General features: G+C 40.7%; 1 protein-coding gene across 2 annotated transcripts in view; it reads right to left on the bottom strand.

Moving 5' to 3' along the window:
- The window catches only part of SLC4A4 (solute carrier family 4 member 4), a 360,563-nt gene that overhangs the window by 316,930 nt on the left and 16,039 nt on the right, over nucleotides 1-27,594 (bottom strand). The window contains exon 1 of one of the 2 annotated variants that reach the window (XM_078446043.2): nucleotides 3,628-3,663. The exons of the other annotated variant lie outside the window; for it this stretch is intronic. The gene's annotated coding sequence lies outside the window, so the exon portion shown is untranslated. Of the gene's footprint in view, nucleotides 1-3,627; nucleotides 3,664-27,594 lie in introns of those variants that run through there. 2 annotated transcript variants of the gene reach the window in all.

Here is a 27,594-nt window from a genome sequence, read left to right as displayed (position 1 = left end):
CGTGTAGAACTGCTTTGAGATTCAAATTAGGTAACATACGTGAAAACACTCAGTTTTGTGCCTTGTGCCTACTACATGTTTAATGAAGGTAAGTTTCCTTCCTTTCTTCTTTCCTTCTTTCTTTTTACCCTGACCTTTACTGGTGAACAGTGCCATTAAGAAACTTATGACCTTTGGGGCACCTGGGTGGCTCAGTCGGTTAAGCATCCGACTTCCGCTCAGGTCATGCTCTCGCAGTTCCTCAGTTCAAGCCCCACCGTGGGCTCTGCTGACAGCTCAGAGCCTGGAGCCTGCTTCGGATTCTGTGTCTCCCTCTCTCTTTCTGCCCCTCCCCTGCTTGCACTCTGTCTCTTTCTCTCTCCCTCAAAAATAAACATTAAAAGAAAATTTTTTTAAAGAAACTCATTGCCTTTGGACATCTGCAGAATATCTTCTTTCAGGGATATGGGTCTTGTATGCAATAGTTTATCCTGATATATGTCTTTTTCCTTCTCTATACTCAAACTAAAAATATGAAACTAATTGCAAATAGGACACAGATCAGCCATCAGGATTATAGTAGAAAAGAAAATGCCTTGAGGACTTGAGAAGTCAAATAATTTACCAGCCTCCCTGAGCTTCAGATTGCCATGAAGATTAAAAACTACAACATATTTACCAATTCATCCAGGCACTCCTCAGAGGGAGGGGGAATGTATTCATTAATATGACAGATAAAATTCCTAATAAAATAATAATAAAGAGATGAACAAGGTAATCTTAGATAGCATTAAGTGCTTTGCACAAAATACAATGAGGCAGGGGGTTACTTGGCATAAGGTGGTTCAGAAGACGCTTGCAAGGAAGTGACATTTGAGGAGAGACAAAAATGATAGGGAGGAACCAGGTATTTAAAGATGTGAGGGCAGAGTGTTCCAAGCAAAGGGAACAGCAAACGCAAAGGCCCTAAGGTAGGAACAAGTATAGCAAGTTTCAGGATGAGAAATGAGGTCAGTGAGGTTGGACAGAGAGAAGGTCAACAGTAGTTGACAATACCGGAGGAAACAGGCCCATGCAGGCCATGGGAAGTAGTCGAAATTTTAGGTGTTGTGGAAGCCACTGAAGAATTTTGTTTTGTTTTTTTGTTTTGTTTGGTCTTATGAGGTAAAGCTAACATATAACATTGTATTAGTTTCACATGTACAACATGATTCAATTTTTGTGCATATTGTGAAATGATCACCACAGTAAGTTTAGTTAACATCTGTCACCACACCACCATACAAGATTTTTTTCTTGTATGGAGAACTTTTGAGATCTACACTCTTAGCAACTTTCAAATATGCAGTACAGTATTACTGACTATAGTTAAGAGTTTTAAGACAGAAAATGACCCGAGCCATTTTACCTTTTTCAAGAATCACTCTGGCTGCTATGTGAAAAGTGGATAATCAGGAGACCAAAGAATCCAGGAAACTATCTTAGGAACCCAGTGAAGGCTGTGGGAGAAACAGGTTGTGGGGAAGGAATCAACAGTTCTTTCCTGGCCACTTTACAGTGGGGATGCTTACTTCATATGAAAAAAGGAGCCGTCAAGGACACAGCTAAATGTCCAAGTCTGGAGCTCACGAGCCTAGGGCTGGAGGATCAATGAACAAAGCTGGTAACCTGTACCTATTACTGGATGAGCTCATGCAGGAAGAAAATATAGAAATCGAGGTACAGACTGAAGACCAAGTGCTGGACCATGTCAACATTTATAAGCTGAGCAGAGGAACAGTCAGAGGTAAAAGAAAAACCAGAAAAGATTGATGTCAAGGAGGTACTGTTACTAAGAGGCTGAGAAAGATGGAGACAGAGAAGTAAAAACTTGACTTGGCAACATGGAGGTCATTGCTGACAATGACCACAGCACCTGAAACATACCAAACACAGTGCTAGACACACAGAGGGCATTCAATCAAATCCTTTTCTCTTTCCTCCCTTATCCCCTCAGTCATTCAGCAAATATTTACTGAGTACCTACTAGGTGCCAGGCATACTGCTAGACACTGGAGACACGGTGATGAGCAAGACAGATAGGGCTCCGCTACAATCCCATCTGCCTTCTCGAGGATTTCCCCTAGCAATCTGGGACAGTCAGTCCAAAGGACAAGAGGTCATCAGCAACACACTTGTAGACATAGAGAAGGATGGCAGCTTAATGGGGAAACTTTTTTTGAAGACCTCAGAAGCACAGCAAAATTCTGGAGGGCTATACTACTGCAGGCATGTGAATAGTCCTGTCTCCCCTTTGGAAAACAAAGAGCAGTTTAGCCCACACTTCTTCTCAGCACTAACCCTTTCCTGTCTTAGCGGTCTGTCTACAGGATCCAACAATTTCCTGTAGAACATCGCTTCTGCACCCCACCACAATCAAGCTGATCCTAAAGTCCTTTAGTGACATTTTATGCATTTCCTAAATAAAATGTTTGGCCTCTGTACCTAAGCCCTTCCTAAAATGGCATGTAACAAGCAACTGAGGCAGAAGTAAAGGAAGAAAATCAGTAGCTACTGAAGGAGACCAAGGAAAGTTTAATGCCCAGACCCCTCTTCCTAGGTGGAGGAGGAACCATCGAGCCTAACTGAAGCACTGTCCCGTGCACCATCTGAGTTAGCGAAAATAATGATGGGTGCATTCCTTGGCTCTTTGATACATATTTCACATTCCCTCCAAGACTATACATAGCAAGTAATCAGAAACCTAGTTCCTTCTGAGGGACAATGAGGAGCGTCTGGAAGCAGCCTCTTCCCTGTAGGAAGCGGAAAAAAAAAGAGCGCCACAGACTGAAAACATAAAACCTGCGTGTCACAGTGGCCTTTCTCCAAAGCAGCCCTCTCCTCTTCACAAGCAAGTGCCTCCGCACCAAGTTACAGGGGACTTAACAACTTTCTTCCATCTTCATACTGACAAACGTCAATTATTTGGGTTTGTGTTCCCCTCCTAAAAGCCTCTCCACAGTTGCTTGCTATTATTAGTAAGACAGAGATATCTTTTAACATGACCATCTGACCCAACCAGTTTTCCCTTCTATCAGGAGGAAGAAATTAACTCATCCAATCCCTAAGCAGGCCCCCAAATCCATTTGTAAAGTGTTCCTTTCACACGAGCTGCCTCTGCTGCAAGCAAACAAAGAAAGAAGGGAAGGAGCATGCTTCTAAAACAGCTCCCCGAGCTGCTCACATCGCCAGCATGAGGCAAAGTTCAGAATAGATTTGGAAGCTTCTCACCAGCATCACGGGGATAAGGGTCATACCAGTCAGTATAAAATCCACATGGGGCCCGTGCTGCCTTCCTTCCACAGGGCCTCTGACAGAAGAAGTCAGACCCCTTCCTCCAAAGTCCACACCCAACGTGGGGTTTCTCTTATTCTCCGTTATTCTGGGACACTAACATGATTTAACTGTAACACATGTCAAATCTGCTGCCAAATGGACCGGCTTTCACCAGCCGGTCCTCATCACTGAGCAGGCTTGTAAGGGTGACTTAAGCCCGGCACGAGAAACATTTGTGCAAAACTGTCAACCATTGGGCCTCGGGCACCCATCTACATTCCACCCCTCCGAGTTCCCACCCCCGGAGCCCTCGCCAACTGCCAACGTGCTCACCAGCTAGTCCACACAGCGCGAGCAGCTGCCACTCAGCCAGTCAGCAAGTGGCGGGCTGCCAGCACTCAGGCTTCAGGACGCAAGCCTGCCTGTCACAGTGCTGCTAAAGGTTGAAGGTCTTCGGGCGCGCTGGCCTCTAGATTCGCCTCACTTGCCCTCCCACCGCCCTGCTCCCACCCCTCCCGCTATGCCTCCCACGGCAGCATTTCACTGTCTCTATAGTAACAGCATCTGGTTTCGGGGTTAGAACTTCACACGGAGCGATTCTCCTCTTAACCTCTGGCTTTTGCCGAGGGATGCACGAGCCAAAAGGCCACTGCTTGAGGCGGGGCTACCTGTCCCCTGGTCATGTGGTGAGCTGCAGGGTCCCAGCAGCAGCAGCAGCAGCAGCGCTCAGAGCCGGACAAGAGGAAAACAGATCCTCCAACCCTGGCACGCTGGCCCGTGCACGAAGGATCCACTCTGGGGCTTGCAGCCCCAGATCCAAAGCCCCCGGCCCTCTCTCCTCGACGCCCTCCACACTGGGCCTTTCTGACAACTCACAAAAAGACACCAGAGGATGGTGTCCTATGGAAGAGAATAGCTCCAGGTTTTACATGTCCATACCTGAGTCTGAGAGTGCTGATTCTTTCTGTTCATACAGCTCAAAGTGCATTAGTTAACCTCGTATTTTAACCCACCCCACTTTATCCTCACTAGCTTGATCTGTTTACAACACGCAATGAACTCCATAATCTCTCACTTTACTGCAGCCTTCCTGCACATAGCAAATGTTTAAACAGTTCTTTACCCACGTGCCCTCACACACACCAAAGTGATGCATGCAGAGAGGCAGACAAATACTAGAATGTAAGGAGTTTTATTATCATTGGCCATGGCTGCCATGAAAATTATATCTTCGGCATGCATGAGGGCCTTTACTTAGGGACTAAGAGGTGTCAGTCTCAAATCTCAGAACTCAAAAGCAGGTCGTCCCTGCAACTTTGCCAGTTGTGATCTTAAAACAGAGGGGAGGCAAAAATCAGCATTTTCACAGGTCTTTTTCAGGAGCCACACAGAAAGCTACAATCAGTACTGACATCTAAAATTATACACTCACACACATATCTCTGAATTCTATTCCCTATTCAAGTCGTCTCTAAGAACTGGGGAACGATTTTCATTACAAATCATTTACAAACATGATGTTTTCTTTCAAATTTTTTAAACTGCGCAGCGTTTTATTGGTGCCTTTGTTGTTTTGGAAAATCTGCTTTCCACACTTTCAACATACAATTAGAGAACAATATCAAGTCTCCAAACCTTAGGCGACTGACGGGTGATCGAGCTCTGTGGCTGCAAAGAACACTGCCATCTTTTGGCGACACGTGTTCACTACAGGGAAGCGGAGGGCAAGGGCAGAGAAAATGCTCCAAGTGTTCCCTTCGAAACTTCAGCAGGTCTCACAAGGGCCTTTCACTCCCCAGGGAGGAAGAGACAAGAACGCAGCTGTTGACTTAACTGTAGAAACTGCTAGAGCTCTGGACACGCATGTTGGGGGAAAGAGACATCAGCGTGGCATACCTGACAGGCATGACTAATGGCAAGAGAAGAATCCCCAAGACCAGCTGGCAGCAAAGCAAAGCAAATCCCGTCCGCGGAGTTCAGGAGTGCCCTAATCAGTCTGGAAATTTACACAGGCCCAGGGCCAGGGAGAAATGGGTGACGGCCCCATACGAAATCAGACTGCAGACTGGATAAAAGGTGAAAGCGTAATCCGGAGCAGGATCACGCAAACACAATTCTGGATTTATGAACTGCATTAAAAGTTCATTTGTACTCTTGGGCACTTATCCCAGAGAAATGAAAACTTATGTTCACACAAAAACCTGTACACTATTGTTCACAGCAGCTTTATCTGTAATAGCCAAAAGCTAGAATTAGCCCAGATGTCTTTCAACAGGTGAATGTTTGAACAAAGTATGGTACATCCATACCACGGAACAATGCTTAGCAGTAAAAGGAACAAACTATTCATACACAAAACAATTTGAATGAATCTCCAAGAGATTATGCTGAGTGAAAAAAGCGAATCCCAAAATGGTTCCATATCGTGTGATTCCACTTACATAACATTTTTTGAGATGACAAAATTCTAGATATGAAGGAAGGACAGATTGGGGTAGCCAGCGGATAGATATTGGGGGGATGCGGTGGGGGGTGTTTGTGGTTATAAAAGGGCAACATGAAGGAGCCTGTGGAATTGACTCTATTTAGTCTTACCTGTGGTGGTGGTAGGTAGCTACCTACACGGTGATCAAATTATACACAACTTAATATACACTCACAAACGCACAGAAAAATGAGGGCAAGTAAAACTGAGGAAATCTGAAGAAGTTCAGTGGATCATATCAGGGCCAATATCTTAGTTGGTGACATTGTACTGAAGTTTTATAAAATGTTAACATCGGGGAAAAGTGGCAAAGTGTACAAACAATCTCTGCATTATTTCTCAAATATGCACGTGCATCTATAAATCACTCAATAAAAATTTCAAAAAGTTCTGCTTTTTTAAAAACATTTTCCTCAGGAACATTATTTTACATGAGGGTCACGATACTGAAGCTGGCCCATCTACATGTACGCGGAGTCAGGCAAAACAGCACAGATCCCAGATGCACTCTTGGTAACCGTGTAACCTTGGCAAAGTCAGTTAACCTGTCACTTCGGTGTCATTTTAAATGAGCTTAAAAACACTTCCTAAGACACAAGGGATTAATAAGTTCCTGGAGTAAATAAACTCAATTAATTTTAGCTGAATCTGAATCGAAGGTCCCCAGGGCCCAGAGAATGTCAGAGAATTAACAGTCCTACATGGACCCGAAGGCCTTAATTCTGTCTCCAGGAGCAAACACATAGGAATGCCAAGCAGGGAGACCGGCGCTAACCTGTCACCCATCACCAAAAGGCTCAAACTCCTCTCTCCCATCTTCTCCCTGCTGGGACAAGGTCTCCTCTACTCTGTCCTCAGACTGATAACTGGGCTCTTTTGAAAGGCTGCAACAGACTCAGCAACATAAAAAGAACTGGTAGCAAAGTAGACATAGGAACTATGGGGTGACGAAAGGTGTGGAAGTTGAGGGGCAGTGGGGCAGGGGGCGTGTTGACAGATGAAGGCACTCTGCTAAACAGAGATAACTGGACAGGGCATTGAATGCTAAACAGGGAACAGCTTGCATGACCCCCTCAGATGCCTCCCCTGATTTAGCCCACACCCGCAGCCATACCCTCTTTACTTGTTTTAGTGAGCCTTTCCAGGCGCTTCCACAACCACTGCACGCTGCCTCTGAGCAGAATTCCACTTGAAGAACAGAGAGGTCTGATTCCTCTCGGTGCAGATATTCAGTGCCTTGCCCTTTGAAAGTTCTCTCGGAGTTTTTACTGTTGGGGGCAGGAAAAGTAGGCTCGCTTCTCACTTCTTTTAACTTTCAACTGCCCTTCTTCATGTGTGCTGCTGTGAAAATCAGAAAAGTCCTAAGAGAGGGTTCAGGCAAGATGAAAAGGCTGGGGAGGCTCCATGTGAGAAACCAGAAGGACAGCAGTGGGCAGGTCTATCCTCTCCCCCTTCCTCCTCACCACTGCCAAGTCTTCAGCCAAAAGCAAGAGCCCAATCAGCAGCAGAAAAAGAGAAGGCAGCGGTAAACCTATTGGTTTAGGTAAACTAATAAAGAAACTCATAGTAGCTACTTGTGGAGGAAATTGGGATGTGAAATGTCAATACAAACCTTGAGCTCTGGAAATTTTAGCCAAACTTCACGTTATACATAATTATTTATAGTAATTAGTACAGGAATAGCACAGATAACTAATACCCACAGTTAATTCATAGATTTCATTTCAGTCTATGATTCTGCAGACATTTATTGTGGACTTTACCATGGCTTCAAGTCAGATGCAGGTTGGCAGGTGGACAGGGAATCAGGAGCAGGAGTTTGCTCCAGGACACAGCGCTGGGAGGCAGCTGGATGGTGCCGGTCAGGTACAGCTCCTGACCTACCCACATCTGAAACTCAGAGCGGACTCTGGAGAAAGGTGCCTTCCTTTCCGTCCTCTACCCCATGCGGTGGCCATACTGCTCACATCTCCCATCCTGAACCACCACAGCTGCTGGCAGGGATGAGGCTCCTAGCATTTGACTGAGTTCTCACTAGCTGCCAGGCACTGTGCTAAACATCATGTGTGCATTCTCCCTTTCTCAATGCTGTCAAATTTTGTCGGACTGATTCAGTAACAGGACTGAGAATTCCAGCCAAAGGATTTCAACACCTAGAACAATGTAGGAACTGAGATTAGGGGGCTCTCATCATCCATTAATTTGGAGGGAAAAAAAAATTCCCACTTTTAAACACTTACCACATGCCAGGCATTGTACTAAGCACTGTACAATGTTGTTTTTTTTTTATTCAATCCTTATGACAATTCCATGAGGTAAGTACTTTTCACATACCCATTTTAGACTTAATGTACTTTGACGTTAAGTAACTTACTGCAAATCACACAGTACAATGTGATGTGAGAAGACCAAGCAGGCCATCTAAAGCAGTCCACAATTTTAAGCACTCCACTATATTCCTGAGTAACTAAATAATCCATGTCTATTAGACACTACCTTCAAGAATTTTTTTCATATCACTTAACTGAAATATGCTTACAGACGACATCACTTACAACTCACCTCTTTCTTTCTCTTGCTTTGCCTACTGGTCAAAGGTTGAAGCATCTTCTAACAGGCCTCTCTAATAAATATCTTTATTCTTATTTAGCAAACACTTAGTTTGAGCTTACTGTGTGCCAGCCACTGCTATAACTGCTTGACAAATGCTATTAGTTCAATCAATTCTCACAATTGGTACAATTCAATGACATATGTACCATTTTTATCCTCATTATCTCTGAAGCACAGAGACACTAAGTAACTTGCCCAAAGTCACACAGCTAATAACTGTTGAAGTCAGAATTTGAACCCGAAGCAGTCTAGCTCCACAAGTCTGTGTTCTTAGCCACTACATATCATGCTGCCTCTCTCTGGCTGTTTTAATTAATCTGTTCCAAACTCTTTAGGAACTTGGGATCACAAATATTAAACAGACTTTTGGTGAAAGAGCAGATTCATCAAATACCTACAGAGTACACAGACCCTTGACATTCATGAGACATTGCCTCCCCCAACCTTATTTTGCAAGTGTCCACATTCACAAATATCCCTATGGCACAATTTCTGATATATCATGTGGTCAAGTATAACTCTATGAGTTTCGGAATTCTCAAGGGACAGAAAGCAACCAGGGTGACCTGAGACACAAGGAGGTAGGCCATCCACTAGGCTCACCCTGGGCTCACCACAGGCACAGAAGTTCACCACATGCATTGCTACAAATTACGAATGACTACACGGTGTAACCATTCAGGGCTACCAGCAAATAGCTGAAGTCACAACTGTTAGGTTCACACACGCCAAGGATCTACCATATCAAAAGCAAGAGTACATCACTCACCATATGAGTGATGCTACTAAGCAGAAAACAACTTTTATCTCATAAACTTTATGAGCAGTGTTCACTATTGCATGAACAACAAAGACACTTCTCTACTCTTTGTTCCCTTACTAAAACATCTCTTTCCTTAAGGCTGTTCAAAGTGTGGCCTTCATTTTCTGCAAGGAATCCCTCATTGTGTGAATGTCATCAAATTTTCCAGAGTTTAACTCATTTATTCATTCATTTCAACAATCTCTTGAGCATCTATAACAAGGCATTATCCTAGGCACTAAGGATGAATCCATGGTGGGAAATGGACAATTAACAAAATTTAAAAGTAAACTGTATAAAATAGAAGGTGAGTCTCCTATGAGAAAATGTAAGTCAGAAAGAGAGTTAGGGCGTACTGGTGGGACAAGGACGGGGTGAGGGTGGGATGTGGAGGGGGCAGTTTTTAATAGGTAGTTAGAAATATCTCACTGAGTGATGGTTGAGCAAAGATCTGATGGAGGTGAGGAAGTGAGTATATGAGGGAATGGCAAATGAAATGGCCTTGAGGCAGGAAGGAGCCTGGCAGATTCTTGGAACGTCAAGGAGACAAGTGACTAAAGCAGAGTGACGTGGAGAATAGGACATAAGGTCAGAGATGTACAGGTAATGAAAGGGCACACTGCATGGCCTGGGAGGCTGTTCTAAAGCCTTGACATTTACTCTGAGCAACTAGAAACCACTGAACAGTTCTGAGCAGAAGTGATTATTTCCTCAAGCTTACAGTCTTCTTTACTTTTTAAATCTTTGTCATTATGTAAACATTTCCAGTAAGGTCTTTCCTGGAACCTAGTTCTACTCAGAAGGTCTTCCAGGGGCCATAGCTAGTGTAGTACAGAAGTTACAGGTGGTCTACTGGCTCAGTGTCCCACAACGGCCAGGCCAGAACCTGATCCAGTCCTGTGTCTGTAGATCAAAGAGTGGACCAACACACCGTAGAAGACTAACTATGCCCAGTGTCTAGTGTGACTTGAGCCTTACAAAGGTGCTGAGCAACGTGTCAGTGCTCAGAAGTAAAGCCACTCTGCATTCCGTATTCATATAATCTTTATTAACTTCTGCCAACTAGCCTTGAAGTTCATGACTCAAGTAGTTGCCACCTGAATCCTTGCCTACATAAATTTATCCCGGGGATGGCAACATTGGTGTTAGAAGATGCCAAAGCAGATGGTTGATACGTAGGTATCAGGTAGCATGGAATGGACTTATTGATGGCTTGTTAACACCTATGATTCAAATCTATGCTTTAAATAATAAAGGAATACATTTGAACCTGATTCTAACAACTTTTCTAAGTTAATTTTATAAGAATGGGAAGGACACAGGAAGACTGCCAATTCCATACTCAGACCTACTCCATTTTGAGGGGAAATGCCCTCGACTTGCCATCTCTTGCCTAAGGATAGGATAAATGCTTATTTGACCCTAGTGGCTTCCTTTGTTGTCAAGGAGCCAGCCCACCCCGCAGAAGTATGGGACTCTTCAACCTGAAAACACCCTCTTTGACCTGGTAGGTATAAAGAGACCAACAGGCATAACTATCAAATGCAGTATGTGTCTTCAAACAAATCAACTGTTTTAAAAACTTTTTGGAGACAATCAAGCAAACTTGAACACTGAGCATTAGATGACACCAAGGAATTACTGTTAATTTTATCAGGTATGATAATGACACTGAGGTTATTTTTTTAATGTCTTTATTTCTTAGAAATAAACACTGAAGTAATAATTCGTGAAATGATACGATCTGGGATTTGTTTTAAAATACTCCAGCAAAAAAACAAGGGGGTGGGGAGGAATGTGAAACAAGACTGCCAATGTGTTGGTGATTGTTGAAGCTGGGTAATGGGTACATAGGGGTTCACTGTACTATTTTCTTCTCTTTTTTTGTTCATGTTTGAAATCTGCCAAAATAAAGTGCTGCTTAAAAAACTTTAAAACTAGGGGCACCTGAGTGGCTTTGTCAGTTAAGCATCTGACTCCTGATATTGGCTCAGGTTGTGATCTTGCAGTCATGAGATTGAGCCCTATATCAAGCCCCGTGTCAGGCTCTGCACTGGTGGAGACTGTTTGGGATTCTTTCTTTCCCTGTCTCTCTCTCAAAATAAATAAATAATAAAAATTAAAAAAAAAAAAAAAAAGAAGAAAAAACTTTAAAACTCTCCTATATAAGCCTCCCTTCTTCTATGCCCAATGCTCTCTCAAAATAAATAAATAATAAAATTTAAAAAAAAAAGAAAAAAACTTTAAAATTCTCCTATATAAGCCTTCCTTCTTCTATTCCCAATGCATTCCAGAAAACATGTATGAACACAAAAGTCATAACAAGTAGATTTACATGTTATAAAGATAGTTCTGTATCTAAAGAATAAAAAAAAACTCTAAAACCCACATTAATATCCTTCATTTTAGACATAATAAACAAAAATGTGTATTTGGCATTTCAACATGTTTTTTCTTTTCCTTCACACCTTAATATACAGGCTCTAATCCAACGAGCACTTGATTGACTGGCATGGCTAATCCTGTCCACCTTAGTCAAAACAAAACAAAGTTTATGAGACCTATGTTTCTGAGCATTAGCATCAGCATTTTCAGTTTTTCTCCGCATTTGTGTAAAATGGCACAGCAATTCCAACAGAGCACTCAAATACCTGCAGCAGAAAACACTGAGACGCACATAAACCTGGTGATGCTGACAAAACTGGACCACAAGCTGTGCGCAGTGCCACCCAGAATTCACTGCTAATCTCCCTCCACCCCTCGGTGAACACACAAAAAAGCACAAGCAGAATGTGAAAGGTGAATTATGGGGGTTCGTATACGTCCAAGCATGGTCTGTATGAAAGCTGAACCCATGAAAGTCAGGACAGCCTGTACGTACAAATATCTATCTGTGCATGACCTTGGAAGAACAAAAAGTACCTAAAAACCATCATAATCCTCCTGCTGCTGGACATTGGTGGGGTAAAAGGGAAAAGCACGAGAAGGATATTCTTGGTGACACCATATTATTCTCTTCTTGCCAAACACAGACACCTATTTTTGCCAAAGAAAGATTATTACATTTGTTGGTTACATTACAAAGCCAACTCACAAAAATCAACTTACTGCAAATGTAGCCAAATTATAGTAATAATAATATAAGCTAATGTAATAAGTGCTTTTTTTGAGTTATTTAAACCTTACTATCAGCCCATAAAATAAATGCTATTAATATCCCCATTGCACAGTTGATGAAATTAAGATTTAAAGATATAAGCGAGTTGACAAGGTTATAAAGCCTCTACGTGATAGAACCATATAGGTTATCAACTAACAGCATTAAAATGACTAATAACAGTATAGTGCTATAAGGATCGCTTTAGGTACACGATAGGTGAAACAGACTTGCATGGGCTCAGATGAAACCCTACACATCACTCTAATATCATTTTCAATGGAGAAATATAGTTTGGGTTCAAGCAACCATATATAATTATGGCACTCCAATAATAATTTGGAAGCAGAATGCATTTGGTTAGAAAGATCATCAAACAAATAGCTGAAATTAGAGAATAAATGCCAGTGTTCTCTCTAATAGATAATCACAAATAAAATTAACCACAGGCAGTTGAAATGAACCTACTCCAAGAAGAAATTACATACACATATATTCTAAGGCAACTTTTTACATTTGTTTCTCTCCCTATTACAAAAATCTATCATCTGGATAAACACAGGACAGCTGAAGACTACAGTAAAACATCAATTCATTCTTGAAGATCTGCTCAGCATTGTAACACTCCCTCTCTGAACATTTGAGACTTGCTTGTGAGCTATTACCAACTTGAATCAATTTCTCAAGCCACTAATTAAAAAGGAAGAATTATTTCTTCATTTGAATATCAGAAAAAAAAAATTCCCTTTGCCAAGAAGAGTCCTAGAAGAAGTTTACAATTACTTTCTCTCCAAATCTCCATGTGTTTTCACTTTCATAGTTCTCGCAGCTTACTAGGTGCAGCCACAGTGAAAAGGAAGAGCCAAAAACAGTCCAAGTAAGACTGTCACCACCACATTCCAGCCTTGATGGAGAGACCTCCAGGTCTGTTTTGTTAGTCTTCCTGCTTCTGCTTACAGTTCGGTAAAACCAATAGTCCACACCAGGAAAGACCAGCTGAGAACAAATGATGGCACTCTTCTACCAAATGGAAGCAACGATCAGCTTAGGGATGCCCGTTTCTGTTATGTTCACAGATTCCTTTTTGTTTATGAAGGGCTTTGAAAGGCAAGCATACAATAAGCACCTACAGAGAAAAACTACTCACTAAGCTATAGAAATGCCATTTTGTTAGTAGCCAAATCATTCATTGCTTCATTACACTATTGATTGGGACTGCTTTGACATTAGCACTGACCATCCATTCATTAGTAGAAACATACTATTCAGTCTCAGTAAGGATTAGTCTACTACACTCTAAATTTTGGTGTCTGGGCAAATCCAAACTGATATTTCTTGCCTAATTCTGATTCTCCCGACATTATCCCACTCACAAAACTTCCCTCAAAAAAAATTAGTAAAGAATATTTACAAAATGAATGTAATTCAGGCTATTAACTCTCCAAGTCTCAATTTCCTCATCTGACAAATGGATTTAGTAATCCCCACATTGTTTAACTGTGGGGAAGCTATGAGGTAATATAAACAGAAGTATCCTGTGTGCTTGGTGCTTGGCATAGAGCTGCAGGCAACACACGCAACTGGTATTATTACACATCAGGGTCCTTACCTTTTCCCAGACAGGCACGAGTCTGTGAAGGTGACATTGCTAGCAAGTGGCAGAGATGGAATATCAAACCCAGCTCTGCCAAGGCCAGCACTCTCACACCATGCTCCTTCTCTGAATCAAATAGAAGAGACAACCAGGTAGTTCTGCTAAAGTCTTTTCTAAGTTTAGGAGTCCCAGAGTAGAAGCCAGGAACAAAGGATGAGAGAAGGTTCCCCCTCCTAAACTTTACGGAAAGTACAGGGGCATCAAGGAAAGAAATCATCAGGCTCGTACCTCTTGATATACCACAGGTCAAATTTCTCGACTTGTTGATAATACTCAGAAGGGAAAGTGGCCAAGGCCTGGAAACCAGCCAGCACAGTATTTCTGAAAGGTGGTTACTCTGGGAAACACAGACCTGCTCGTGGACCAAGAAAAAGCTTAAAAATGACCCCAAATGCTAATTTTTTAAATCAAAAGAAAAGAGAATTTAAAAATAGGGACTGGGGGCACCTGGGTGGATCAGTCAGTTGAGTGTCCAACTTCAGCTCAGGTCATGATCTCACAGTTTGCGAGTTCGAGCCCCACATCAGTCTCGCTGCTGTCAGTGCACAGACTGCTTTGGATTCTCTGTCCCCCTCTCTCTCTGCCCCTCCCCTGTTTGTGCTCTCTCTCTCTCTCTCTTGCTCTCTCTCTCTCAAAAATAAAAATAAACATTAAAAAAATAGAAGCCATGAGGAGTGAAGGCACAAAAAGAAAGAAAAAAAATGTATCCCACAGTCTTTACTAACATATCTTTGATAAAAACAAATTTTCTGAAATTAGTGATTTCCTAAAATAGCATTAACAAACCTGGTAGTTTACAGTGAAACTACCGGCTCTGTAGGACACTAAAAAATTATCTATAATGATAATTACAGACACACTTTGTTGTGTACCTACATTTGCCAGTCCCTACAGATGGTTCACTTGTGATCTTCACAACGCACAAGCCCTACAGTTAGTACTAGCCACATTCCACGCAGGAAGAAAGCCAGTCTGAGAGCCATAAAGAGAATGCCCACGGGTGCAGAGTCTACAGAGGGAAGAATGGAAATTCACGCTCAGATCTGTCTGACATGAAAACCCCTGCTATCCCTTGTTGGCCGAGAATGTGCCCAGCACAGGGTCCATTGGACGTGTCCCCCGTCCTTAGTAACCTAGGAAAGGTACAAGGTGGATGGAGGCTCCTGGAGAAGCAGACCCGGAGCATCAGTGGAAGAGCATCACCCTCTCCTCAAGGACCAAATCAATGGTGCTGAAAATATTTTAAATGGGTGCTATTATGACAATACGGTGCTCTGAAAGCATGACCATCTGCACCTTGGACGGGACCAGAATACAAAGTTCTTAATAAACCAAAAAAGCAGTCAAAAGCAAATTAATGAATTCAAAAAAAAACCCCAAGCCCATCTGTGGTGTTTTCATCTACTCTGCACAATCAACAAGATTGAGTAGAGGACAGAAGGACAGGCAAAACACTTCCAAATTTTCATCATACCACCATATCATACAGGGTACTACTTTCAAGGTACTTAAAGAGTTCACACAAATTCTTCTTTTTTAACATGCTTAATAGCTAATAAGAATGCAGGCAGAAATAAGACAATTCAGACCAAAGGAGGTTCTGAGCACATAAAGAAATCACAGTAGAAGCAAGATCATAAACCAAGCTCCTAGAATGGAAGTGATTTCACTGGATAAAGCTGCTAGCTGTATCAACTGTGCATCGTGATAGTTCCAACTAGTGTGCGGGGAATAAGTTAGAGGTGGGCCGAGATGTCCATCCCCCACTCCTAGGGGCCACCAGGCAGGGCCAGGCACAGCCAGAGCCCTGGGCCATTTACTTCCAGCCGCAAGATGTCTGGATTGTTTACCCAGAGTGCCGCACAAATATTATTACTTACTAAGCATTCTATGACGTGAAAAAGATTCAGAAGCATTAGTAAATGAATCCATCATTTCACCAACTTCTTGACCAAGAAATGCTAACAGCTTAGAAAATCCACAACATACCTGGAGTAGCGTGAATAACCAACCCTTCCCTCCCAATCCTCTTCCATCCCCATGCAGCCATTATTTTTCTAACAGCTGTTGGTCAGCGTCATCCTAGGCTGAGGATGACACACTTTCTGAAGCACTGTATACAAAGCTGTATAAACTGAGTTAGGAGGCCACAGCTAAAGGCACCTTTACACCCTCAGTACAGAATCAGTCCATGCCAAAGGAGGCACTCAGGACAATTCTGTTCTCCACACAGGCCACTCACAAAGTGTACTGGGTACCTCTAGATGCCAGGGAGACACAGGAAAAAAAAAAAAAGGACTGAGGTATCAGTACTAACTGAACAGTCACAAAGATGCTACAAGGGAGCAGCCTGAGCAGAGAACAGAGAAAAGGAAGGTCCCCTCTTACCTCTACATCTTCCACCATATCTATGGATACACAGGTGCACAGTCACAAGGACAGACACAGAAATGGCTGTTTATAAAAAGCAACTGGTGTGCATTGAAAACTCGGTAATCCACAGGAAGATGGGCTTGTATGGCAGCTACAGAAGCTCCTGCCTTGAAATCCACCAGCCTCAGTAGAGCTCTGTGATGTCTGCAATCCCAAACACAAGAGACGCCCCTGCTTCTGCTTCACCTCTGCTCTTGACTTCTATCAAGAGGTCAACTCCACTACTGAGAATAAAAGTAACTTCAAACTACAGGCAAGCCAACAACAAAGTGATGATAGAGAGTTCTAAGATATCATCAGGCCTTACACTTAGTTCTCATTTTTGGACACCTTTCCCCAACACCGGAGGAGCTCTAGCTTCTTGGCTATCACTCTGCTCAGCTCCCCAGTATCTATTCCATCCCAGTCTCTTTCATGTGACCTAGCCTGCCCCAAACCGCACCTAGAACCCTAATCGTACATGCACACACATGGTATCGTTACCATTTTAAAGTACAGGCCACCACCTCCTCATTCACCTAGTCCCAACCTCTGCCTCACACTTTCCCATCCCATAGTTCTCCAACTCCAATATAGCTCTACCCTGTGGAACCCAATTCTGGTCTCAGGGACCTCCTGGCCGTTCTCTCACTTTTGGTGAGCCCCTCTGACCACTGCACGTCAGCACTGGTGTCCAATTTCTGCTCTAGGCAAGGACAAACCCCACCTTCTGCTCAGCCCCAGAGGACTGGGCCTCCTCCTTGCTGCTTTCCCAGCCAGGCACAATTTTGCTTAGATATATTCTTAATCCTGAAAATTAAATACAGAATGGTGACTATATTAAAACTATCCCTGAATCTAACCAAGTGAGAAACCAAAGGTCAGTACGTAGGACATAAGCAAAGAGCCAAAGTATTCCAAACTACAGAAAAATAGTAATAGAGAAGTGGACCTCAATATTTTAGGGAAGAATTAGATACTTTGGGAATGAGATCTGAATTTATTATTTCAGAATATTTCAATTCATTGAGGGTAGACACACTTGTATAAGCCAAGGTTGGAAGGTTAGATTTTCTGAGGTGGCATCTACGTTGTTTCTCTAAATGGCCAATACAATGCCCTGACAGTTGGCTGACTTCCTTCATGGTGTGGCACTGGAGTCATCACATCCATGAAGCTGGCTGTCAATCCTACAGCCTCTGCCTTAGGTGACTCTGAACACATCTCTGATGTCTTGTGTCTGTTCCCTCAATTACAAGAGACAAAGCTCACTCTTGCACAACCTCAGACCCGAGAACACTATGGGGTTCTGGTAAGATCCATGAAGCATTATAAGCTCCTTACACACACACACACACACACACACACACACACAAATCAGATAAATTAAAAAGATACTGTTACTAAATGTGTGCTTACTCTCAAATTATGGGGGACATGGCTTTAAATCACCACCTTCTGAGCAACAGATTTATAAAAGTCTGTCTACCTGACTAAGGCAGGGTCATCTTTTCAGGTTCAAGCTCACATTTATCAGGAAGCTCTGCTAAAAATACCCACATGCTTTTTAAACTTCAGAATGCAGCAACATTAAGGTCACTGCTAGTTTTTCCTGTATATTCTCAATAATATGGCAAAACTTAATGTTAGCATTTTGTGTTAGAGGCCTAAAATGTCTATCTCCCTGATTTAAAAAAAAAAAAAAAAAACAAACCTCAGAAATGATAGAAGCTTTCATGTACCATTTTGCCAACTGTCTGGAGTTTCAGAGGTGGCATATAAAAACTTCTGTACTGTATTTTAAATAAAGCATGGTAATGACGGATCTAAATTTACCATGGTATAGAATCACAGGAGAATCACTATGTCTTTTTATTGTTAAAAGAGATAAACTATAAATCCTTTTTAAATCACCAGCCAAAGCCCAAAATCTGTAGGAGTAAGAAAAAGAGGGTAGGTAATTATGAAAACCTGTTTTGTAAAGTTTTTTGTGGGGAAAAGTACATGATGCAGTCACCTTTACATACAAAGGTATTACTTGAAAGCAATCTAAAAAGCTCACGGATCTGCAAATGAATAAATGTTCCCAAGATAAATTACAAAGAAAAACATTCTGAATGTGAGTTATCTTTGTCATGCATGTGGTTTAAAGTCTGTTCGGATTTTGCAGACAATTCTCTGGAACTTCATTATTTAATACTGTTTCCTTAACACTTTTCATCCTTATTACTGAAGTTGTTCATCTCCAGGTCAGTCCACGAGAGCAACTTTTTACTGTGGACCTTACCCTGTGGCAGTCCAGAGATTGGGGACATAAAAAAATAAGATACAGCCACGTCACTGAAGAGATTACAGGCTACTGAGGTAGAAAGACACATTAACAGATAATCCTGCATAGTTTCAAACTCCAAGAAATATACTTGTTCAAGATAACAGAGATAGGTCTTCTGTCCTAGTTGTCTACAAACACAGCATTCCCAGTAGCAAGAAGAAAGCGTCCTCCTCCTTTGGGTTAACTTCCCCAGGTTTCTACTTGGGGTGTGGGCGGGGAGTGGAAGGAGGGACGCAGAGAGAGAGAGATCACATATAACATGTTCTTTACCAATAAGACAATGGTTTGTTGCTTTAATATACACAATCTATTGACCACAAACTCAATCCGCTCAAAGACAACACTTAACTTCTTCAACATTGCTGACACCTGTCATTCTGAGTACACTTAAATCATTACCTCTTTTCATGGTGACTACCTAAATGCCACGATCTCTCTTCTTAAATCAGATAATGGCTATTGAACAACCAAAAAGAAATGGAATACTAACCATACTCTTGTTTACTATCTAGAAAATTATGGGTGTTTGCAGCATCTGTTTGCCCAGAGAAAGCAAAGGTAAGAAACAAAAGGAAATAAAGAGATCATTGTGGTCACATGGCTCCCCCCCCAAAAAATGTATAAATGTTCAATTTTCATAGGTTTTCATAGCCAAACACCTTACAAAACTGTATATTAGATCACAGAAAGCACTGAAACAGCCCTTTGAAAAAACATACAACGATAAAATAAAAACATCAATAATAATAAGGAAATGAAACACTGGCATCTCCTGAAAGTTATAAAGAGTTAATCTAAGAGTAAATCATAATTTATTTTCCCATTTTCTGACAGCAATAATTTTTTGACACTATTAACAATTTCCATTTGGCATAATTAACCATAATACAAAGTCAATTACTTCATTTTTTTTGTTCTGAATTTTTTTATTTTTTAATATAATTTATTGTTAAATTTATCTTTATTTTTTTAAGTTTATTTATTTATTTTGAGAGAGACAGAGAGAGAGACAGAGAGACAGAGCACACGAGTGGGGGACGGGCAGAGAGAGGGAGAGAGAGAAAATCCCAAGCAGGCTCTGCACTGCCAGCACAGAGCCCAATGTGGGGCTCAAACCCATGACCCTGAGATCACGGCCTGAGCTGAAGTCAAGAGCTGGACACTTAACCCACTGAGCCACACAGGTACCCCAAAAGTCAGATACCTTTAAAACCTAGGTCTCCCACAACACCTTGGGGGGGAAAAAAAGTACATACGAAAACCAGAAACTGAGCAAGTTGAGTTCTGTATCATACATAACTGCAGAGAAATACTTTCTAACAGGCTGCAACACTTGCCATATTCTGAAGAAAGACCCAAGAATAAAATTTGAATGTCCAAAATGCATTACATAAGAGTTTACTAGTACCCATATTTTATGATACATCTTTATTATCTGAAACTATGTGATCTAAGTATCGTATTCAAAAGAAGACAGAAAAGGAAAAAAAGAAAAATTTGTCCCTGCACTTGTGAACCCCATTTACCTACACTACGTGCTCCTTTCTTACAGCACCCTTGTAGCATTATACTTTCTAAATGTGTCTGAATTATCTCCCCCAGTGGGCTGTTAGACATTGAAGGAGACATGGGCCATACTTCCTTCTACCAAGATGCGAATACAATGCTCGAAACAATCAGTGTCTGTTAAAATGTCACTATTAATTTCAAAAGTAAAAAATGTAGTATATAGTGGCCAACAGCACAAATAATGTAGAAGGGCCTTTTGATTTGTGTATTATATTGAACATTAAAAACTAAATACGTGCCCATGTCATGCAGAGTGACTTAAGTCATACTTATTTTGATCATGCAGAATAAACCTCAAGGGCAGGAAATATTCATCCAACACAGACTTTCTGAAGAGTTTTACCATTGCCTAAAGAGCACAGAATCATTCTAAAGATCAGAAGGTTACTGGTGTTACTAAAGTCACTTGTCATAAAAATATTCCAACTGATCACAAGTCAATTTCAAGTCTGAAAACTCCAGAAAAAAAGCTGAGAAATATCCATCTTATATCAAATTTCTTTTTGGCCCCATCACAACAATTACCCTAGACCCAAGTGAGGGTAATGTGAGTTTCATCCAGGATCCTCAAATGATGGTACAAGCAACCTGGGAAACAGATCCAGACATCCTAGAACCCAACTCAATTAGGTTACCTTGCTTTTCACACAACCATGAACAGGGAGGTGATTTAAAACAGAAGACTACAGGTGATGATAATGAAAGCAAAGGCCATAAGAGGAAAGAAAACCATAACTGATAAATCATTAAATAAGATCATGAAATTTTGGTACTCAAAAAAAAAAAAAAAGAATGAACCAAGTTTGCTTCCACATACAATACAGCCCTTTTAATATAATGTGATAAACTGTGTAATATTAGATTTTATTTCCAATAATTTTTAATCTGGAGATATGACTAGCCAATAATATATCTAGAGGTCCATAGCAATTACCTTGTTGTATCATATTATTTTTAATTTCTCAAAGGAAGAAAGCCTCCCCCAAATTTCTTAAACTCAAATGTAAATGAAGAGACCAAATAGAACTCAAGCATTAATTTTTCTACGTTAAAAAAAAAAAAAAAAAGCTTCCATGCAGTTCTTCGAAATACAAAGTTGTTTGGAAGACCATGAAGTAAATCATGGAGGAGATGGTGAAGTGGCAAATTTTGCATGACTTTTCCACATGAATTTTTCCCAAATGAAAATTTAAGTTTATTCATTAAATGATCTGATTCCAACACTTTTCCACATTTTTCCCAAATGAAAATTAAGTTTATTCATCAAATGATCTGATTTCAATGTTTTAAAGTGCACTTTATAGTCTGTGTGTATGTCTCTGTGTGTGTGTCTATGTGTACACAAAAGAAGAAAGCTAAATATCCACCAAATGATGGGAATCGTATATAGTTTTAAAATCAATTGTGATGTGTACTTATAGGAACACTTTTTTAAATTTTTATTTATTTTTGAGAGAGGGAGAGAGAGAAAGAGAGAGAGAGAGAGAGAGAGAGAGAGAGAGAGAGAGAGAGAGAGGGAGAGAACACGAGCAGGGGAGGGGCAGAGAGAGAGGGGGACAGAGGATCCGAAGCAGGCTCCAGGCTCTGAGCCGTCAGCATAGAGCCCAATGCGGAGCTTAAACTCATGAAACGTGAGGTCATGACCTGAGCAAAGTCAAATGCTTAACCAACAGAGCCACCCAGGAGACCCAGGCATATTTTCCTTTAAGGATATTGGAAGCACATCCTATACATTTATCTTCAAACATGGTTATAGATTTTTTAATTTTTGTATTTCTGAATTAATAAGCTTAGAAATATTCTACTTGGAATACCCATGTGTCTAGACATATTAAATGAAAAATCTCCATGAGACTTCAGATTAGTGTCGGTAACATAAACTGTCAATTCCTATTTATTCAAGAAACGATTATGGCATTTGGAATACAGCCAACACCTTGTTTCTTTTCTGTCCTTTCAGCCTGCATTATCTTATCTAACTTATTGGCAGGCATCACTTCAAAAGTAGTAATAAACTAACAATTATTAAGTCCTTACAGTGGGAAAGACACTGCTGTTAATATACACAGAGCATTTGATTCTCCACAACTACCCTATGACATCAGTAATTTCATTATGCTTATTTTTTTTTTTTTTAAATGAGACAGAGGGAGACTGAAAGTGAGAGAATCTTAAGCAGGCTCCATGCTCAGCACAGAGCCCAACATGGGGCTCGATCCCCTGACCCTGGGAATACAACCCTTGGACCACAACCTGAGCTGAAATCAAGAGTCAGATGCTCAACCGACTGAGCCACCCAGGCACCCCATTTGTCATGTTTACTTTACAGATGATGAACACAGGGATGTCAAGTGACTTTCCCAAGACCACAGTCACAAATGGCAAAGCAATATAACCATCCAGTCTGATGCCAGAGTCTGAATACTTAACCACTGCATGACTTGCCTCCAGTAGACAACCACAGTAAGAGGAAATGAAACCCAAACCCATCACTAGGGTAAGAAACCTTCCTCTCCCCTCCTTTTTTTTTTTTAAGTAATCAAAATGAATGTGCATTTCATGTGAAAAATGGTTCCAACAACTGGTCATAATGAGATTTATGGATTACCCATATATCTCAACCCATATATTCAATCTCAGGTCCTCGGATAATTGAGTTACTGGTTTGTTCGTTCTTGCTTATCATCTCATACAGTTACACAGTCAAATCTAATCCATATTTATCAAGCACTGTACTCAGCCCTAAACACTTTTTTTATTGTGATAGAAAACACATAACATAAAATTTACCACCTTAGCCATTTTAAAATTTTTTACATGTTTGTTATTGAAAGAGAGAGAGACAGAGCCCGAGTGGCAGAGGGGCAGAGAGAGATGGAGACACAGAATCCAAAGCAGGCTCCAGGCTAGGCTGTCAGCACAGAGCCTGACGTGAGGCTCAAACTCATGAACTGGGAGATCATGACCTGAGCCAAACGACTGAGCCATCCCCGTGCCCCACCACCTTAACCATTTTTAAGTGTACTGTTTGGTAGTGTTAAATATATTCACATTGTTGTGCAACAGACCTCTAAAACTTGTAGCCGTTTGCCTTAGTCTCTTCAGGCTGCTGTAATAGAATACCACAGGTGAGGAGTTTATAGACAACAGAAATGAGGGTCTGAAGGGTGGAAATCTGAGGTCAGGGTGCCAAAATGGCCTGGTGAGGGCCCTCTTCCAGGTCACAGACTTCTCACTGTATATTCACATGGCAGAAGGGTGAGGGAGCTCTGTGGGATCTCTTATAAGGCACAAATCCCATTCACCTAAATCACTTCCCAAAGGCCGTTATCTACTAATATCATCACCTTTGAGGGTTAAGATTTCAACATATGAATTCTGGGGGCACACAAACATTCAGACCATAGCCGCCTTTAGTACTTCTGAACTCCACTTTGTTGTACCATTTTATTCCTTATCAATGACCTGTCTTTAAATTTCTTTTGATTTCTAAAAATGAGCAAAGTCTTGAAAATTGTAGAATACTTCTTTTTAGATAAGCATCTATAAGATGCTGGCATTATAAGCTAGTGATTCTTAACTTTTCAGAGGGCCATGAGTCTTTTGAGAATCTGATGAAAGTTGTGGATTCTAACCTCAGAGTAAAAATGGGTACATGATTATATAATTAAAATGTTGCTATAATTTCATGAGGTTACTGAATCCTGTTCCCCCAAAACCAAGCACAAACTCACATAAAAAACTAATTTTTTGGTCTTATTTTGTACTAGTGTTTATCAATGCTGTTACAATGCAGTATTCCTTTAAATATCAAGTTTCCCCTTATGAGTTGTAATCAAGGTCTTATTTGAAAATTTTCACATAAATGTTATATTATTTATAAAAATTAATCTACAAATATTCAGGAAAACAGCTACATTGGTTATACACAGAAACACATAGAGGCAAAGAAGTTCTCTACTTCCCATGTGAGTTCTATCCCATATTCAACAAGCAGTTTCCCACAGAAATGCTATTAAAGCACCTTATATCTGAAAGTAAACTAAATTATAAATGCCTTTTCCTTATGGGCACACCTTCTTCAGATCTGATAGTAAGAAAGCCCCATGACTGATTCCAGATAAGATGGACTTGATCTTTGCCCTTCTAAATTTAATGTACTGTAGTTAAATAACCACGTTCACTGGCTGTGATTGCATCATTGCACTTTCTGATGTTTTTGATAACATAAAAACATTAGATTTTTAGAGGTGATATTCTGGAGCTGATAGGCTCCCATTTCCTTTCCATCCAGATTTTGGGGAACTAGATAACTGGAAATTATATTTTGTTATTTGGAGGGGACTAAATAAACATTCTTAAAGGACACTAGTCCATATTAGATACTAAACGTCTTGCATATGTCACAGCTTTGGCAACATCATTAATACTTTGGATGCACTCCTCCAAACACATATATATACACAAATTGTGTAAACAATATCTGGGAGCTCATGGGCCCCCTAAAGCCCAGCCATAGACTCCAGATCTCAAGATTAAGAACCTATCCCTGCATTCAGTGCACAAGTATGAACCTGACACTTCTGATTTCTAGGACTTCATCTCCTTGAAACAACACGAAAAATCTAACTGCTCTGCCTTCAAAGGTGTTTGTCATACACAAAGAAACTCAGTATTCATGAAAAATAGTCACCACAGCATTCTCTTTGTCATCTGGTGTTTCTCAAGGCATAAAGGGATTAACTGCTCTCAAAGGAAGGTCCTGGCTCTTTTCTATTTCAAAGGCTGAGAACCTGAGGGATGGACAGCCTTCTGTATCTGCCATGGTGACTTCATCCTGCGTCTCTCCAGAGAGCTAATCAGTAGACACCCTGACACTGGCAATAGAAACAAGCCAGGAATTGGTCTGGCCGATGTAGGTATCTGGTAGGCTGCAGTCACCACCGGAACCCATCCCATAAATTCTACCCACCTACCTTCCCAAGCCTCTGTCACACCTTCCCTTGTGACCCCTCTCTTCTCAAACTCCTTTTGGATTTATTAACTCCAGTGTTCAATTATCCACTTTATACTTATTTTGTCTAAAAAAGCCTCTCTCATATTCTTTCTTAATAACAAATTTTTTTGTTAATGTTTATCTTTGAGAGAGAAAGAGAGAGACAGGGCATGAGTGCGGGAGGGGCAGAGAGGAAGAGACGGAGACACAGAATCCAAAGCAGGCTCCAGGCTCCGAGCTGTCAGCACAGAACTGACAGCTGTCAGCACAGAGCCCAACATGGGACTCGAATCCACGAACCAAAAGATCATTACCTGAGCCAAAGTTGGATGCTTAACCTACTGACCCACCCGGCGTCCCTCAAATTTTTTAATACAAATTTGGCCTCTATAAATGTCACATAACTCAACTGTTTATAATATACTATTAAGCATATATATTGTCTACATTGATTATTCCTCAGACCTAAGATTAAGTTGAAGTCACAAAAACTATTGTTTGAGTCATTCCTTTAATTTATTAAAACCATTTTCAGGATGCAATTATTCTGCCACTTTGATTTGCTCCCATACTTTACCAGGTTAAAAATTCTCAATTTACCAGGTAAGAAAAGATCATACTAATTTCAGAGAGGAAACTTACTAATACTTAATATTCCATTTTTTAAAAAAATGTATTGCAAATGATGAGCAGACAGAAGATGAAAAGTGAAATCTATAGGGAAATAATTAGAAGAGAAAGTTTTCAAGTATTCAGCATCCTTGGTAACTTCTCCCATGACCCTGTGACTGGAAACCAGGACAGCATTTAAAAAGCTGGTCACCTTGGAAAGCGCAGAAACCTCTAAAAATAAAAACCAACATTTCCAGACTCTGCCATAATGGTTTCCTGGTAAACAGAAAGACATGCTTGCTATTCTACCCCCACACGGGGGTTGTGACAATTAATTATTCAACATTTGGAAAGTGCTTTGGAGATAAGCTAAGTGCTAAAAATCATCATCAATTTTCAGCAAACCGCACTTAAAGTGAACTCACCAGGCTTACTGTTGGAAATTGAGTACAAGACGATGCTTCTTTTTCCATTTCATTTAGACCATTAGACCAAACAACCAACACCCGTATGGAACGTTCCTTTCCTTTCGGTCAACCTTTGAGTGTCCTCTAAGTAAAAAACTAGTCCTTAATTTTCAGAGAAATGTAAATTCTAATAATGTGGTTTCGCAAAATTTACAGTGACGTGCTTATTAGGTATCCTTCCTCTTCCGACTTTGATTTAAGTAATATAATAAACAGTGAATTTACTAACAATTTCATCTATAAAATTATGAGAGCAATTAAAATCTAGTGCAATGTACTTCTACTGTGTTAGTTATCATTTAAGGATGCATATTTGTTTAGGTATCCATGGCTGCATTACACTACGTATATAAATTTAGATAAACAATCTAAGAATTGATTAACCTTGTTGAATGCTCTAAATGAAATTAATAAGCTATTCTATTTAAACATAAAATGATTTTGGGGCAGCTGAGTGGCTCAGTCTGTTAAGCATCTGACTCTTGATTTCGGCTCAGGTCATGATCTCAGAGCATGGGGCTCTGCACTGACAGCATGGAGCCTGCTTGGGATTCTCTCCCCACCCCCTACCCCTCCCCTGTTCACCTTCTACAAGTCTCTCAAAAATCAATAAATAAACATTAAGAAAATTATTTAAAAAAATGATTTTGGTTAGACCATTTTCCTCCTTATCTAGAATATGTTCTGGTTTGTAGTTTTTCACTTTAAAATTCACAACAGTGACCCAAGATTGAGATTTTTTCTTCACCAGAGTATAACTAAAACCCACATAAAAACCCACCTGCATCCATTAAAAAAAAAAAAAAAAGAGGGAGGCAGTAAGTGGTTTTTAAACAGTCATGAGCAGGCCATGCTCTGCAAAGTGACCACACAGTAACTGTAGTCAGTTTGGAATTAAACCTACAAGAGTAGAACTCATCCACACCTACGTCCATTTTGGAGACAATAAATAATTTTGTCCCAAATATTATTTTTTTACTTCATATCTCTGACACAGTGAAAGATCATATATACAAAATCATAATTTCATGTTTTTGAGAATTAAAAGCTGTGCTGACATAATCTTCTTGGATATGGGACTTGTTTCCCATTAGATCAAGCTCATCAACATTTCTCTAAAAAGAGGGTTATGTATTTTAATCTCAAAATGCACAATTTTAAAAGTCATCATTGCTTTTAGAAAGGGTTTGTTTACAAGATG

The sequence above is a fragment of the Panthera onca genome, chromosome B1, assembly GCF_046562875.1.
Source record: "Panthera onca isolate mPanOnc1 chromosome B1, mPanOnc1 haplotype 2, whole genome shotgun sequence".
NCBI lineage: Eukaryota > Metazoa > Chordata > Mammalia > Carnivora > Felidae > Panthera > Panthera onca.
The sequence above is the reverse complement of the archived record's forward strand: the minus strand, read 5'-3'. Positions and strand labels throughout refer to the sequence as shown.